Here is an 18422-nt window from a genome sequence, read left to right on the forward strand (position 1 = left end):
GTCGAGTGCATTCAATGGACCTGTGTTCAAACCTCGTGGGGGAAAAGACACAAGTCCCGTCATCATGGGTTGAGCGACTTCACCATAATGCCTTACATTGGGGGTCACATCTGTGGCACCTCTCATGTGGACGTGTGTATGAGTTGCAGTTCAATGCTTGAGTGCTAGGCTTCGAAATGGGAGCCAATCAGTGGCACACTGATGCAGTGCAATGTGGACCAAAATTGGCATGTCAAGGAATGTTCAGTGACCTGATTGGGCCCCTGGTGGCAGGCAAGGCACACCTGATGTGCATGAAGATGGCAATTAGCATGTCAACCCCATCCTTAGAGGGCACCCTCATTCCCCCAGCTCTCCTGTGCTGCGGATTAAATGAGCCTTCCAATGGGAACAGCCTTTACATTAATCCCTGAGAGCCTGTCCTCCATAACCAGTGGCATTGAACTTCCAGACAGCTCATGCCCTCTGGCGTCACAGTGCTCCCTCAATGTGGGGGTTCATTCTCATTCCAGTCATCCTCCCCCATGTGTGAAAGTCGTCAGGCCTCATGGGGTTGGAAAACACCCCTTGTCAGAGTCCTCCATACTACCCATGCAGCCTGGCATCTCGCGGGACCCCACCCAGGGACCTCACAGTCGCCCCCTGTGTTGACTCTAGGATTAACCTGCTCCCACCCACTTTCCAGCTGCCAGTCTGTAAGAGCAATCCCTCAGAAGTGATATTGCCGCTAGTACGGAAGGAGGACACGGGAAGCAGTGCCTGCATACCAGCCGCGAGACCCTTTAAACCTCGAGGCTCACAGACATGACGGGTCGCTAAGGCCTGCGAGCAATCTCAACCCCCACCCCCACCCCCAGATGCTGATACTGAACCCCACCCCTGTTTATCTCAGTCTGCCACAGGCGAGGGGGCTGGAAAATCAGAAAATGTCACCTCGCCGGCGATAAACCCGTTTTCCGATTCTCGCTGAGATTTCCGTCGCCGTTCTTGCTGATGTCTAACGTGGGCTTAAAATTATCCCTTCTGTTGAAAGGGTTAAAACCCTAAACTAATCCCCTTGATCACCTGTTTCATCACCAGGTTTACGATGATCCTTTGTGACAAATGTTCCACGAATGATGTGGATTGATTTTAAGCCGTTCCCAGGTCCATTGTATGCACTCAACTACCCTCACTTCTCACCCTGGGAGGGGGGGGGGGGGGGGAGGTTGTGGCGCTAACAATTGCACTCAAAGACGAGAGACATGTACAATCGAGGCTTTATTGCTGTGCGATGCTATTCCTCCAGCTGCAACTGTAGACTAGGGTCTGAGTGACTCACACGCATATTTATACACAAGCTCCCTGTGGGCGGAGCTGGCTGGCAGGGGCTTACCAGAGGAACCTGTATTACAGGTACAGGCATACATCCCCCTACTGCAAGTACGCATATCTACAGTGGTTATCACCACATTCACCCCTTGTAAAAAAAATGAGTCCGGCGGGGGTGACGTGAAACTATAATACAACGGATGATATATTTACAAAAGGGTTCAAACAAAGAAAACCAAGAGTCCATCCGGTTAGCAGGTTACAGGTTGAGCCGAATCAGCGGTCGAACGTTCCGCTGTGGTCGCCGTAGCTGTGGTGGCGATGTCAGCCCAGGCGGTGATGGCAGCGATGGTGCAGGTGCTTGCGGTGTTGGTGCTGGCTGCTGGTGGGATGACTCCGAGAGCAAGCCAAAATCTTCCGTGTCCTCCAGTGTGGGCAGGGGGACGAGGGATGGACCTGGTGGGGACGAATACGGGGGCGCCAGGGAATAGGAGTGTGGCGCGGGGGGGAAAAGGGTCTTGGGCATGGGATCGGCACCTGAGGGCAGGGCCGGCTCAAGGTACCGGCAACTCGGGCAGTCGCCTGGGGCGCCATGTGCTAGGGGGCACCATCAACGAGTGCGTGACCGGCATCAGAGACCTGCCGACAGAGAGACCGGCCCGCCGATCGGTGAGTCCCGTCCCGATCATATACCAGGTCACTTCGGCCCCCCCCGACCCGACCCGACCCCCCCCCCGACCCGACCCCCCCCCCGACCCGACCCGAACCCCCCCCCCCGCCCCCGACCCGAACCCCCCCGGCCCCCGACCCGACCCGACCCCCTCGCCCCCGACCCGACCCGACCCCCTTCCGCCCCCGACCCGACCCCCTCCCGCCCCCGACCCGACCCGACCCCCCCCGATCCCGACCCGACCCTCCCCCGACCCCGACCCTCCCCCGACCCCGACCCCCCCTGACCCCGACCCCCCCCCCCGACCCGGCCCCGACCCCCCCGACCCGCCCCCGACCCCGACCCCGACCCCCCCGACCCCGACCCCCCCCGACCCCCCCGACCCCGACCCCCCCGACCCCAACCCCCCGCCCCCCGACCCCCCGACACCGACCCCCCCCGACCCCGACCCGACCCCGACCCCCCCGACCCCGACCCGACCCCGACCCCCCCGACTCCGATCCGACCCCCCCGACCACCCCCCGACCCCGACCCGCCCCGACCCGACCCGACCCGCCCCCGACCCGACCCGACCCCGACCCCCCCCCGACCCGACCCCCACCGACCCGACCCCCCACGACCCACCGACCGCCCCCCGACTCCCCCTGACATCCCGACCCCCCCCGACACCCCGACCCCCCCGACCCCCGACCCCCCCGACCCCCCGCCGACCCCGACCCCCCCGACCCCCCGACCCCCCCCGACCCCGACCCCCTAGGGCCGGCGCTGCCTGAGGGAGCCAGGTCCCGGAGTGAGACTGTGTCCTGGCGGCCGTTGGGGAACTCCACGTAGGCATACTGAGGGTTGGCGTGGAGAAGGCATTCTTTGTCCACCAGGGGTTCCGCCTTGTGGTACCGGACATGCCTACGGAGAAGGACTGGGCCCGGAGTCGTGAGCCAAGTCGGGATCGACACACCGGATGTAGACTTCCTAGGGAAGGCAAAAACACGTTCATGGGGTGTACTGTTGGTCGCGGTGCACAGTAGCGCCCGAATGGAATGGAGCGCGTCAGGGAGGACCTGCTGCCAGCGAGCGGCTGGGAGGTTCCTGGACCATAGGGCCAGCTGGACGGCCCTCCATACCGTCCCGTTCTCCCTCTCTACCTGCCCGTTTCCCCGGGGGTTGTAGCTGGTCGTCCTGCTGGAGGCGATACCCCTGCTGAGCTGGAACTGACGTAGCTCATCGCTCATGAACGAGGATCCTCTGTCACTGTGGATGTAGTTGGGGAAACCAAACAGAGCGAATATGGAATCGAGGGCCTTGATGACGGTGGCAGACGTCATATCCGGGCATGGGATGGCGAAGGGGAACCTAGAAAATTCATCGACCACACTAAGGATGTAGGTGTTGCGGTCGGTGGAGGGGAGGGGCCCTTTGAAGTCAACGCTGAGGCGTTCAAAGGGGCGGCATGCTTTCACCAGGCACGCGCGATCTGGCCGGTAGAAGTGCGGCTTGCACTCCGCACATACATGGCAGTCTCTGGTGACTGTCCGTACTTCCTCGAAGGAGTAGGGCAGATTGCAGGCTTTGATTAGATGGTACAAGCGAGTAACCCCCGGATGGCAAAGGCTCTCGTGCAAGGCACGGAGCTGGTTCACTTGTGCGCTGGCACATGTACCTCGGGAGTGGGCGTCTGGGGGCTCGTTGAGCTTGCCGGGGCGATACAAGATCTCGTAGTTAAAGGTGGAGAGCTCGATTCTCCACCGCAAGATTTTGTCATTCTTGATCTTGCCCCGCTGCATGTTGTTGAACGTGAAGGCTACCGACCGTTGGTCAGTGAGGAGAGTGAATCTCCTGCCGGCCAGGTAATGCCTCCAGTGCCGCATCGCTTCAACGATTGCCTGGGCCTCCTTTTCAACAGAGGAATGCCGAATTTCGGAGGCGTGGAGGGTGCGTGAAAAGAATGCCACGGGTCTGCCTGCCTGATTCAGCGTGGCGGCAAGGGTGACATCTGAAGCGTCGCTTTCTACTTGAAAAGGCAGTGTCTCATCTACTGCGTGCATCCCGGCCTTGGCTATGTCAGATCGAATGCGGGCGAAGGCCTGTTGTGCCTCGGCCGTGATGGGAAAATGTGTGGACTGGATAAGTGGGCGGGCCTTGTCCGCGTATTGTGGGACCCACTGGGCGTAATAAGAAAAGAACCCCAGGCAGCGTTTGAGGGCCTTGAGGCAGTGGGGGAGGGAGAGCTCCATGAGGGGGTGCATGCGGTCGGAGTCGGGTCCCAGTAGTCCGTTTTGGACTATGTAGCCGAGGATGGCTAAGCGGTCTGTGCGGAACACGCACTTCTCCTTGTTGTATGTGAGATTAAGGAGAGATGCGGTGTGGAGGAATTTAGAAAGTTTGGCGTCATGGTCCTGCTGGTTATGGCTGCAGATTGTGACATTGTCGAGGTACGGTAAGGTGGCCTGCAGTCCGTACTGGTCAACCATTCGGTCCATTTCTCGTTGAAATACCGAGACTCCATTCGTGACGCCGAAGGGAACCCTAAGAAATTGGTACAGGCGACCGTCTGCCTCGAAGGCAGTGTAGGGACGGTCCGATTTACGGATGAGGAGCTGGTGGTAGGCGGATTTCAGGTCAATAGTAGAGAAGACCCGGTACTGTGCAATCTGATTGACCATATCAGAAATGCAGGGGAGGGGGTACACGTCGAGCTGCGTGTACCGGTTGATGGTCTGGCTGTAGTCCACGACTATCCTGTGCTTCTCCCCAGTCTTAACCACTACCACCTGGGCTCTCCAAGGACTGTTGCTGGCCTCGATGATACCCTCCCGAAGCAGCCGCTGGACTTCGGACCTGATGAAGGTCCTGTCCTGGGTGCTGTACCGTCTGCTCCTGGTGGTGATGGGCTTGCAATCTGCGGTCAGATTGGCAAAGAAGGAGGGAGGCTCGACCTTGAGTGTCGCGAGGCCGCAAACGGTGAGGGGAGGTAGGGGTCCGCCGAATTTGAGGGTGAGGCTCTGGAGATTGCACTGGAAATCCAGGCCTAGTAAGAGTGACGCGCAGAGGTTGGGGAGAATGTACAGACGGAAACGGTCGAATTCCACACCCTGAACAGTAAGTTTAACCAGGCAGAAACCCCAGATCGGAACAGTGTGGGAACCGGAGACGAGAGAGATCTGCCAGTTGGCGGAATGGACCGCAAGGGAATAGCGCCTTACCGTGTCTGGGTGGACGAAGCCCTCGGTGCCCCCGGAGTCGATGAGGCAGGAGGTCATGTGGCCGTTGACCAGCACCATTGTGGAAGAGGGTGCCAGGTTGCGAGTACGCGACTGGTCGAGCGTAACGGAGGCGAGTAGCGGGCGATCGGCAGTCGAGCCAGATGATTCCGACAAGAAGCGGTAGCGACCCGTGTCCCGTGGCCCCATCCCGGGAGGACCAAATGGCGGCGTCTCGAATACCTGTGTGGGAGAAGATGGCGGCGGACAAAATGGCGGCACCTATGGAGCGCACGTTGTGGGGTCGGGACAAGATGGCGGCACCCATGGAACGCACATGGTGGTGGGGGATGAAGATGGCGGTGCCCATGGAGCGCACGTGGCGGGGGCGGCGAAAGATGGCGACGCCCACTGATCGCACGTGGGGTCAGGGGAAGCGGATGGCAGGGCCCATTGTGTGATCGGCTGAGGCGAGGGGTGGAATGGGGGCGCGATAGCGGCAACCGTCCGGGACTGACACACCGCTGCAAAGTGGCCTTTCTTGCCACAAGCTTTGCAGGTCGTGGTGCGGGCTGGGCAGCATTGGCGGGGGTGCTTCTGCTGACCGCAGAAGTAACAGTGGGGACCCCCAGGGAGCGCGGTGCGGCGAGCAGCGCAGGCGTAGTGCGCGGGGGCGGCTGCTGGGGGGGCTGGTTGCGGGGTCCACGAGTGGTAGGACGCGTGAGCCTGCTGGACCGTTTGCGGGGTCCACGAGGGGTAGGACGGGTGGGCCGAGTGGCTAGCGGAGTAAGATTGCACACTACGGGAGGCGGCCGTCATGGAAAGCGCTAGAGTCTTTGTGGCCGCGAGGTCGAGGGCGGCCCCTTCCAGCAGTCGTTGCCAGATGGGGTCCGATGCAATGCCTGCAACAAAGGCATCGCACATGAGTAAATCAGAGTGTTCCATGGCTGTGAGGGCCCGGCAGTCGCAGTCTCGTACCAGAGGTATAAGGGCCCTCCAGAAGTCCTCAATCGACTCACCCGGCTGCTGGACGCGAGTAGAGAGTAGATGTCTCGCAAACAGGGTGTTCGTCGACTATACATAGTTCTCCTTGAGCAGTTCCATAGCTCTGGTGTAGTCAGGCGCATCTCGAATTAGCAGAAAGACACTGGAACTAAGTCTTGAGTACAGGAGTTGTTTTCTTTGAGCCTCCGTCGGGGGAGGGATCCGCTGAAGAGATGTAGGCCTCGAAGACTGCAAGCCAGTGAACGAAGTCTTTCCTGGCGTGAGGCGACTGCGGATCCAGCTGCAGACGGTCAGGCTTGATCCTGATATCCATGGTGTATGGAAAATCACACAGCAATAAATTGTGGCGCTAACAATTGCACTCAAAAACGAGAGACATGTGCAATCGAGGCTTTATTGCTGTGTGATGCTATTCCTCCGGCTGCAACTGTAGAATAGGGTCTGAGTGACTCACACGCATATTTATACACAAGCTCACTGTGGGCGGAGCTAGCCAGCACGGGCTTACCGGAGGAACCTGTATTACAGGTACAGCCATACATCCCCCTACTGCAAGTACGCATATCTACAGTGGTTATCACCTCAGGGGCTACGTGGCCCGTTGAGGCTCTCAAGGTTTGAAAGCAAAGGAATGAGCCAGCCTTCTTTCATTAGCCCACACCCTCCACGCAAACAGACAATTGATCCAAAGTAATCAGTCCCAAAATAGCAGTTAAAAATTGCCAAGGGAGAGAACAACTTGAAACCTGGGGCGAAAGTAATGAGGCCGAAAAACAGTTCTGAAAGACTCTTGCTTTGGGGTTGGTTTAGCACCGTGGACTATACAGCTGGCTTGTAAGGCAGAACAAGGCCAGCAACGGGTTCAATTCCCGTACCGGCCTCCCCGAACAGGCGCTGGAATGTGGCGACTAGGGGCTTTTCACAGTAACTTCATTTACCATGACCTATTTGTGACAATAAGCGATTATTATTGTTATTGCTTCACGTTTCTCAAAATGCCTCGGATTTAATGCCTGATGAACATGCATAATAAATGGAGAGACAGAGGGCAGGATTCTCTGACCCCGCGCCTGTTCGGAGAATCGCCGGGGGGGGGGGGGGTGAATTCCACCCATGGGACCCTCACTACCAGACTAAGTGGAGACCTAAAACTGGACAGGGGCTGGGAGGGGGACATTGAGAAAGTTAATATCCCCACTGCAATGTCCCCGACAGAATTCCAGATGCAGATCACCACCTTAATCATTAAATGTACAGAATTCAGGAAAACAGACAGCAAACGTATTGTTACCACAAGAAGGGAAGAAGGGAACAAAATGAATCACTAATGCAACCTGGAAAGCAGACCAAACAACCAGATAATGACAGAAAATGGCTTAGTTTCTGTCAAATCACGTGCATAAGACACCTGAAGAGAAGTAATGCAGCTTTTGAAAGCAGAACTTTGGAAAAATGTCCGCTGATTACAAAATGGCGTGCTACATAGACAGTGGTGCGCATTAGCAAAGTGTCTGCGTGTGCGTGATGCCTTTCACTTTAATGCAGCCCAGCTCTGTTCAGAGTTAAAGTACAATCCATCCGCATCTTTCAGAACTGTATTTCGGCCTCATTACTTTCGCTCCAGGTTTCAAGTTGCTCTCTCCCTTGGCAATTTTTAACTGCTATTTTGGGAATGATTACTTTGGATCAATCTGCCTGTTTTGGTGGTGGATGTTCACTCTGGGGAGAGAATTCTGTGAGGGAGGTGGCAGTTTTACTGCACGATTTAGTGCCCTATTTTCAACTCTTCATTTTCAGATATGAACGATGATTAACTAATTTGCAATCATGCCATTTTCTTGATGCACTGCCTAACAGTGGAAAAATTCAATTTGCAAACTATAACTTTTAATTAAGGGCCAGGTTTATTTCTTAAGGTTAATAGAGTGCATTGTAAAATGTAAGCATTATATTGGAATATAATGCTATTTTCAATAGATAATTATTTTTTATAATCTACGGAAAAATAACTGGAAAGCAAATTGGCTTTCAAGAATCCCTGCACTCTCCACCAGCCCAAGTATAATAGAGGCTGGAATGTGGACATCATTTGCTCTTCAGCATTCATTGCCCATATCCAATTGCCCGTGAACTGATTGGCTTGCTTGACCGTGTAAGAGTGGATCTGAAATCACGGGCGGGATTCTCCGGCGGGGCGGGGGGGTCCTGGCGGGACGGATGGGCGTGAACCACTCCGGCATCGGCCCGCCGCAAAGGTGCGGAATCCTCCGCACCTTCAGGGGGTAGGCCGGCACCGGAGAGGTTCGCGCTCCGCCGGCCGGCATGGAAGGCCTTTGGCGCCACGCCAGCCCGGGCCAAAGGGACTACGCTGGCTGACGTCAGCCCCGCTAATGCGCGGGTGCGTCAGCGGCTGCTGACGTCAGCCCAGTGTATGCGCAGGGGGGGGTTCACCTACTCATCGGCCATCGCGGAGGCTGACACGGCCGGCGCGGTGGAAAAGAGTGCACAGGACCGCTCAGGGATCGCTGGGCCCCGATCGTGGGCCAGGCCACCGTTGGGGCACCCCCTGGGGCCAGCTCGCCCCATGACCCCCCCAGGATCCCGGATCACGCCCGCGCTGCCAGGTCCCGCCGGTAAAGGACCTAGTCTAATTTACGCCGGTGGGACTGGCAAAGAACCAGCGGGATTTCGGCCCATTGCGGGCCGGAGAATCAGCGGGAGGAAGGGGCCGCTGCGAGTGGCCGCCGACTGGCGCGGCGCGATTCCCGCCCCTGCCGAATCTCTGGTGCCGGAGAATTTGGCGGCCGGCCCGCCGCCCCCGGCGATTCTCCGACCCGGCGGGGGGGGGGTCGGAGAATCCCGCCCCACATGTCAGCCAGACCAGGTAAGGACAGCAGATTTCCTTGCCTGAAGCACATTAGTGAACCAGATGAGTTTTTCTAACAATGGTTTCATGGTCAGCATTAGACTTTTAATTCCAGTTTCTTACTGAATTTAAATTTCACCATCTGCCAAGGTGGGATTCGAACTCGGGCCTCATAGGCTCAGCCGGAGTGTCTGGATTACTGGCCCAGTGACAATACCATTGTGCTCATAAAGAAATGTTGAATTGTTTGATCATAAGCAGTTGATTTTCCCCAATCCGAACATTGGATTGGACATTTTGGAGGCGAACTTGAAAGCACAGCAGACATTCTCTCTAAGGTGGATACTTCAGATAAGATGGCCTGTTTAACTGGCTGCACATCGACTTGATAAATATTGGGTATTCACTGGGAATATCGGTGATGTGCTGCACCATGGAGTAACTGGACTTGGGTTCTATGTGAGTGCTTGGAGTTTTGGTTTGGTCGCAAGGAGGAAAGAATAGTGGGAACAGGAACAGGACAGGCCATTTAACCCCTCAATATCTAAAGGTGCACCATTAGAGTGGAGACTTGTGCCCTTCACAGTGAAATCTCTAACACCTGTGGGTCGGTCAAGAAACAGTGAAGCTCTTAACCCGATCAGATTGAAGAATCCTCATTGTGACATGCAGAGTCTAAACTAGGAAGATGTAGAAGGAAATATAAATTAAATTTAAATCATATATAGAGAGCAAAATAAAGATAGGGAAAGACAGTTGGGATTGAGAGGGAGATAAAAGAAACACAAACAAAGTAAATATATATAAATATCCAACATTTATTAGCTTCTGAATGAATGAATGAGACTCCATACTTGTAAAACACCCCTTTCAAGGCTCGAATATTTGCTCTTCATGAAGGCCCACCTTCCCAGCCTTGCCCCTCACCTGAGGTGTGGTGATCCTCAGGTTAAACCACCACGAGTCAGCTCTCTCCCTCAAACGGGAAAGCAGCCGATGGTCATCTAGGACTATGGCGACTTTACCGTTACCTATTCATTCAATAGTAAGTATCACATATCACGCTATTAAAAATTCACTAACTCCCTGAACACACCTGTCCTAACATTTACAGTCATCTTTAGTGTGGAATGAGTAGGCAAGTAAGCACAGCACATTTTCTTTATAGCATCGATTTCAGTGCTGGGTCTATCAATGAGAGCTGCTACCACACACTCTGAGGAGGAGCAGAAAATCTCTGACAGCAACCTCCAGATTCTGTGTTCAACTTGCCCTGGCGGGGATACAGTCTCAGGTTAAGGGACTGATCATTTAGGAGCATACATAGAACATAGAATTTACATGGCAGAAGGAGGCCATTTGGCCCATCGAGTCTGCACTGACCCTTGGAAAGAGCACTCACTTAAGCCCACACTTCCACCCTATCCCGTAACCCCTCCTGGTCTTCTTGGACACTAAGGGCAATTTGCATGTCATTTATGTCATCGACTTTGTACATAGAATTTACCGTGCTGAAGAAGGCCATTCAGAAAATCGTGTCTGCACTGGCCAGGGCAGCACGGTGGCGCAGTGGGTTAGCCCTGCTGTCTCATGGTGCCGCGGTCCCAGGTTCGATCCCCCCTCTGGGTCACCGTCGTGTGGAGTTTGCACATTCTCCCCGTGTTTGCATGGGTTTCGCCCCCACAACCCAAAGATGTGCAAGGTAGATGTCCAAAGATGTGCGGGTTAGGTGGATTGGCCATGCTAAATTGCCCGTAGTGTAAGATTAATGGGGGGATTGTTGGGTTACGGGTATACGGGTTACGTGGGTTTAAGTAGGGTGATCATTGCTCGGCACAACATCGAGGGCCGAAGGGCCTGTTCTGTGCTGTACTGTTCTATGTTCTATGTTCTATGTAGGTGGATTTGACACGCTAAACTGCCCATTAATTGGAAAAAATGAATTGAGTGCTCTAAATTTATTTTTTAAAAAGAAAAAAAAGTCTGCACCCGCCCTTGGAAAGAGCACCCCATCCAAGCCCACACCCTTACCCTATCCCCATAACCAAGTAACTCCACCCAACCATTTTGGTCATTGAGGGCAATTTAGAATGGCCAATCGACCTAACCTGCACATCTTTGTACTGTGGGAGGAAACCGGAGCACCCGGAGGAAACCCACGCAGACGCTGGGAGATTCCACCCAGACAGTGACCCAAACTGGGAATCGAACCTGGGACCCTGGCACTGTGAAATAACAGTGCTAACCACTGTGCTACTGTGCCACCCTATCATTAAAGTGTGAAAGATTCTGAAGGGGCTTGATCGGGTACATGCTGAGAGATTGTTTCATGGGTTGGGGAACCTAAAGGGCGGGGTTACAGTCTCAGATTAAGGGACTGATCATTTAGGAACATACATAAAACATAGAATTTACAGTGCAGAAGGAGGCCATTTGGCCCATCGAGTCTGCACTGACCCTTGGAAAGAGCACCAACTTAAGCCCACACTTCCACCCTATCCTGTAACCCCTCCTGGTCTTTTTGGGCACTGAGGGCAATTTATCACGGCCATTCCACCTAACCTGCACATCTTTGGACTGTGGGTGGAAATCGGAGCACCCGGAGGAAATCCACGTGCACACGGGGAGAATGTGCAGACTCCACACGGACAGTTACCCAAGCCGGGAATTGAACCTGGGACCCTGGAGCTGTGGAGCCAGGATGCTAACCACTGTGCTACCTTGCCGCCCCAGGACTGGGATGAGGAGAAATTACTTCACTCAATGAGTTCTGAATCTTTTTAATTCTCCGCACCAGAGGGTTGCGGATACTCCATCGTTGAATCAAGTCATATGGGCAGGAAAATGGAGTTGAATGCCAAGATCAGCCACAATCATATTGAATGGCAGAGCACGCTTGACGAACCATAAGGTCTACTCCTTCTTCTATTTCTTGTGCCCATATCTGGATGTCAGAGGTTGCTGTCTGACTTATTCCATAATAACGATGAGTGCTGTTAGCCTCACCATGATCAGTAACGCAAAACTCAGACCATGGCATTTTCAGTTGATGTCACCAAAGGCACCACGGCAAAGAGAAGGAGGAAGGAGGCAAGGAAAGATCCTTGAAGCACTCCAGACATAATGGTGTGGGAATGGGAAGAGGAACCACTATAAGGGATGGAAATCGAACAAGATGACACTCTCACCCATCTCGACAATGGAGGGGAGGCATTGGAGGGCCATGTCACGGGCGATTGTACCAAAGGCTGCTGAAATGTCAAGAACGGTGAGGCACGAGATAGTTCACCATGGTCACAATCATATGGGGATGTCATTTGTGTCTTTGTTGGGGGCCATTTCAGTGCTATGGCAAGAATCTGATTGGAAGGGCTCAAGCATGGTCTTCAGAGAATGATAGCTACAGGTTTGTTTAAGGAATTAGGAAAAAATGGAGGTTGAAGCTGGGGGCAGTTTGCAACTGAAAAGTACTTCTCCCTCAGGAACTTATTAAATTCCCTTAGGGGCAGCACGGTGGCACAGTGGTTAGCATTGCTGCCTACGGCGCTGAGGACCCGGGTTCGAATCCCGGCCCTGGGTCACTGTCCATGTGGAGTTTGCACGTTCTCCCCGTGTCTGCGTGGGTTTCACCCCCACAACCCAAAAGATGTGCAGGTTAGGTGAATTGGCCACGCTAAATTGCCCCTTAATTGGAAAAAATAATTGGGTACTCTAAAATTAAAAAAAAAAAAATTCCCTTCTAAATTATTCAGGTAATTCCATAAACCACGTCTCAGCACTTTTTTCTATCAGAGGGACAATGAATCTTTGTAAAAGGAAGTACATCCTGACATCTGACCTGACTCGTACATTCATATTTTATGAGCATGACCTCTGGCATTACCACCTCCATCCATCTTAAATAACCAATCTAAACTGGGACAAGTCAAACCCTTTCTCTATTGTGTATATGCAAATCATATCCCACTGAGCAGAAACCTCCAACGTAAATAATGCTAACTCTTGCAGTGTTTTCTCACAACAAAGAACGCTAAAGCCAGATATCTTTCTGATTGTTCTTCCCTGCATTCGCTCTATCTTTCACCCAGTGTTGAAGCTTGTACAGCAGATTTATTGTACTCATTGTTTTGAAATCAATGGTCCTTACCTTCTTAAGGCTGATGGGAAAGTCTTGTCCTCCATTAGCTTTAAAGGTAAGTGAAAAATCCATCTTCATTCATTTATTGAAGGGACAAGGCCCAGGGACTTGTCATGCTTGAAAGGGAAAAAGAATTGCGAGGTTGCACACCACAGCTAAAATAATCGGCAAATATTATGCATTTTAAAAATTTGTTTAGAACGTTTGCCTGAACCCTTTTGAGTTAAAGTAGCAGGAAAGCGAATTCAACGTCTTGCTGATCAATTATGCTGCAACATTATGCACAGTCATTTCCATACTCAGGTCCTTTCTTAATCACAGGGATAATAAAATTCATGGCACTTACCTCATCATCTGAGATAAACTGATTTAAACCAGCGCTGTGAAACCCTGCGATCTTAAACTTAGTTTGAATTGAAGAGTTCAAATGCTGCACTGGCTCATTGTTGGAGACTGGTGAGTATATATTCCAATTGTTGCTGTTGGTGACAGCTGCTTGGAAAGGCTGGTGGGGCCCAATAGAGAAATTGGTCACCGGCCACAATCACTGGTTTTGGGGCTAAAAGTTTCTTTTTTTCCTGAGTCACATTCACCCACTGTCATTACGATTTTCCACGATTATTCCAATGAGAACATTGTTAATTTTGTACCATTTGGAGCCAAAAAGGAATGGAGGGTTCCCTGAAATAAATACACTTCAGTGAGAATGTCTGAGTCTGTGATAATTTAGGTGGCCATCCTTTAGACCACATGTTACTTCCCCTGCTGCCGCAGCAATGGGCCCTTGGGGGCAGCACGGTGGCGCAGTGGGTTAGCACTGCTGCCTCACGGCATCGAGGTCCCAGGTTCGATCCTGGCTCTGGGTCACTGTCCGTGTGGAGTTTGCACATTCTCCCCGTGTTTGCGTGGGTTTTCGCCCCCACAACCCAAAGATGTGCAGAGTAGGTGGATTGGCCACCCTAAATTGACCCTTAATTGGAAAGAAATGAATTGGGTACTCAAAATCTTTCCTTTTTTTAAAATGAGCCCTTGTTGTGATGGTTTCTATTGGTGGCTCTGGAGCAACCCACATGGCCAGAGGTGCAATTTCTTTGGCCTATCTAATTTAAATACAACTGACATCTGATTGAGACAGCAACAGATTTTATGTCCTCCCCAGGATTCAATAGGGTGAGAGAAAACAAGTATTCAGGCTCCATACTTTGCTCACCTTCTTGGCGTGGGTTTCCTCCGGGTCCTCCGGTTTCCTCCCAGAGTCTAAAGATGTGCAGGTTAGGTGGATTGACCATGTTAAATTGCCCTTAGTGTCCAAAAAGGTTATGTAGGGTTACTGGGCTATGGGAATATGGTGGAGGTATGGGCTTGGATAGGGTGCTCTTTCCAAGGGCCAGTGCAGACTCAATGGGCCGAATGGCCTCCTTCTGCACTGTATATTCTATGATTCATTGACTATAGTACAGAACAGAAAGCGGCACAGACTTCCTCTTGTTATGTGTTCTGTTGCACAAAGCAACACATCATGTGCATCCTTTGGAATAGGAGCTGTGGCCTTTAAGAACTGCAGCTATGTGCTATTTTCCACCTAACACCATCAGCAAGTTCCCAGTCATCTGAGAGAGCATATGATGAGCAATTGTTAATATTACGATTTACCTGGGGAAGTTCCCATTGCTTTTGTTGGGACTTATTGCTTATTTTGATATCTTTTAATTGAGGTGGCCACTTTTTTGAACCTTTTTTTTGGGCTGTTCTCACCAGCGGGACCCTCCTGTCTCCCAGTGGCGAGGAGTGGATTCAATGGGAAATGACAGCGGTGGGACTAGAAGATCCGGCCACCAGCCAACGCCGGGCTGTCTCCCGTCACCAAGAAACATGCCATGGGAAGGGCACGGAAAATCGCCCAACATATGTTTCTTTCCCAAATTAGCGCTGCCCCCCAAAATGGGCACTCGCCATAATGATTCCTGTTTGGTGGCTCTAGCGAAACCCACTGCTGCTATTTAGTGCTTCATCAAAAAAGGCCCAGTCACCCGGTCCTGGCAACTTGCTTTTCACAATTGATGGCAGGTTTTTGGAAGATCCGCCAATGATTGCATCGCTGGTGAGCAATCTGTGAGCTCCTGTTGCTTCTGCACTGGGATCAAAAGATTTAACCTTGGGGATGTTCATTAAAAATGGCCTCAAATTTTCCCTGGAAGACCACAAGGCGACGAAGGAGCTTATCTACAAAAGTGAAAGATCAAGATGTGCCCTTATTTCCTTTTCGTTTTAAATATTTGCCATTGGTTGCAATTGGCTAGCCCTATACTGGATGGAGCACTCTAGCCTTTTTCTTGCACTGATAATTAATACAGCCTTCAGTCAGTACTCAGCTCCAGCGTATTTCAGCTCGAATTTAAATCTTCACCTTGGAACCTGGTTTGCAAAGTCATGAGTTTGCCCTGGACATGGCGTTGAAGCTGGCAGCCTCTTTATTTAAATTTGAGTGGTGGATGGGCATTAGGATGCCACAAGATGTAAAAGGCCAGAACTAGGAGCAGGAGTAGGCCATCTGGCCCGTCGAGTCTGCTCCGCCATTCAATAAGATCATGGCTGATCTTTTCGTGGACTCAGCTCCACTTACCTGCCCGCTCACCGTTAACCTTTTATTCCTTTACTGTTCAAAAATCTATCTACCTTTGCCTTAAAAACATTTGCCTTAAAAACTGCTTCATCGGGCAGAGAATTTTGCAGATTCACGATCCTTTGGGTGAAGATGTTCCTCCTGAATCATCTCAGCATCCGAATGGCAAGAGGAGGCTGCCTGCTCCCCCCACCGAGGAAATGTTTATTTTCAGTCCTCTTTGGAAAGGGGCTATGTTAAGCATTGAAAAATAATTACACCAATCTTTGGGAGTGCAGGCCACTGCCCAGGCTTGGACCCTTAACATAATTCCCACATAAGTTATGGAAAACAGTGGCATTCCTTTTCTCCCTACGTGTGCCCGCCTTGGAAAAATCACTGACTTCCATATTAGGCCGAGGTCAGAGAAACTTCAAACAGTGTTGGGAAGGTGCGGAAATGTGTCTTGGGCAGTGGCTCAAAATAAGCATTCTTGGACTGGCTACTTATTCTACACAGTTCCGGATACTTTATTCTGTCATCGCAATTGCATTGAATATTAGCTGCTGCGCGTAATGGGCATCTGATCTCATACCACCCAGTTTGCACCACTGTCTGAGTCAAATTCCTATTCCAGGGAATCCCTGTTTCCTCCACATCACTGGTCTGCTTACAAGACAGAGGGAAATGTATAAATTCAGGAAATGCCATGGGCGGGATTCTTCGGAAACCAGCGGGCAACTCCGGCGCAAAGGAGTGGCGTGAACCACTCCGGCGTTGGGCTGCCCCGAAGGTGCAGAATCCTCCGCACCTTCAGGGGCTAGGCCGGCGCCGGAGTGGTTTGCGCCGTGCCGGCCGGCGATGAAGAGGCTTGGCGCCATGCCAACCGGCGGCGAAGGGCCTCCACCTGCCGGCGCGAATTGGCGCATGCGCGGGAGCGCCAGCGTGTGCTAGCATCATCCCAACACTTGCGCAGGGGGTGTTCATCTCCGCACCGGCCATCGTGGACTGCTACAGTGGCTGGCGCGGAGGAATAGAGTGCCCCCACAGCACAGGCCCGCCCGTGGATCGGTGGTCTCTGATCGCGGGCCAGGCCACCACGGGGGCACCCCCTGGGTCCAGGTCCCCCCCGCACCCCCCCCCCCCCCCGAGGACCCCGGAGTCCGCCCACTTAGCCAGGTCCCGCCGGTAAGTACCTGTCGTAACATACGCCGGCAGGACCTACCGAAAACGGGCGGTCACTCGGGCCATCGCGGGCCGGAGAATCACCAGGGGGGCGCTGCCAGTGGCCGCCGACCAGCATGGCACGATTCCCACCCCCGCCAAATCCCCAGCCCTGGAAAATTCGGCAGCCAGCGGGGGCGGGATTCACGCCGCCCCCAGTGATTCTCCGACCCGGCGGGGGTCGGAGAATCCCGCTCCAGATTCACATCAGCACAGTCGTTTGCACTGTTGCTTCACAGCGGCAGGGTCCCAGGTTCGATTCCCGGCTTGGGTCACTGTCTGTGCGGCGTCTCCCATATCTGCAGGGGGTTTCCTCCGGGTGCTCCGGTTTCCTCCCACAAGTCTCGAAAGATGTGCTGTTAGGTAATTTGGACATTCTGAGTTCTCCCTCGGTTAACCCGAACAGGCGCTGGAATGTGGCAACTAGGGGTTTTTCACAGTAACTTCATTGCAGTGTTAATGTAAGCCTACTTGTGACAATACAGATTATTATTATTATAAGGGAGTTTGCAGCAATTCCACATGACTCCTGCCATAGTTGTAATGGAGGCCTGTCAGAATAGAAAGGCAGTTTGGGTTCTCAGAAATGTCAAGGTCCATTGTTAAAATCTCTTGGGATTGTTACATGTAATTGATTCCGATAGGTAAATAATTGCAAGATTGAAATTTGGTGTCAATTGGTAGAGATCAGAGCAATGGCACGAATATGCGTTGACTCTGCTTGTATGGAGTGTGGGTGTTTGAACTTAATTATGTATCAAACAGCCAGGGAAATAAAAACTTTACTCTGATATAAAATTGTATTTCAAATTTTATTCAACAGCACCATAAAGATTACACTAAAACCTTAGCTAATTGGTCTCCTGTCAGCCAAAAACATTGGTTATCAAACAATAACTCCAAACTCAACAAATCATGTAAACATCTCAATTTGATAACTTACAAGTGAAAATGTTATTGGTTGGAAAGAACATGAACAGAAATATCGCAACAATAAATAAACAGTTCCGGGGCCTTAAGGTTGAATTCAAGTAAATCAATCTCCACATTCACCAAACATTTAAAAAGTTGCATTCTTTAAAAAGTAGGCTTTAACTGCAAATAGCTCTAGTGAAGAGTTGAGAGTATGATTGTTGCCTTGGTAATGTGCGGTTTACCTGCCAGGTTGTTGGCATTTTACTGGAGTCTTATTTATTTATGTTCTCCTGTGTCTCTGGTGTTGCAGATAAAAACTGTAAAGTGCAGTCCACATTATGTACTGCAGTTGTGCACTTTTCATTAGTGGGTTGTACTTAAAATGCTAGATAAATGGGCACTGGTTTCTCTCAAATGGCCCCATCGCTGCTTGTGGGCCATATTATTTATCCAGTTTATAATGCACAAGCATGAGAGACAAAATTGGGACATAC

This window comes from Scyliorhinus canicula, chromosome 12 (genome assembly GCF_902713615.1).
Source record: "Scyliorhinus canicula chromosome 12, sScyCan1.1, whole genome shotgun sequence".
NCBI classification, from domain to species: domain Eukaryota; kingdom Metazoa; phylum Chordata; class Chondrichthyes; order Carcharhiniformes; family Scyliorhinidae; genus Scyliorhinus; species Scyliorhinus canicula.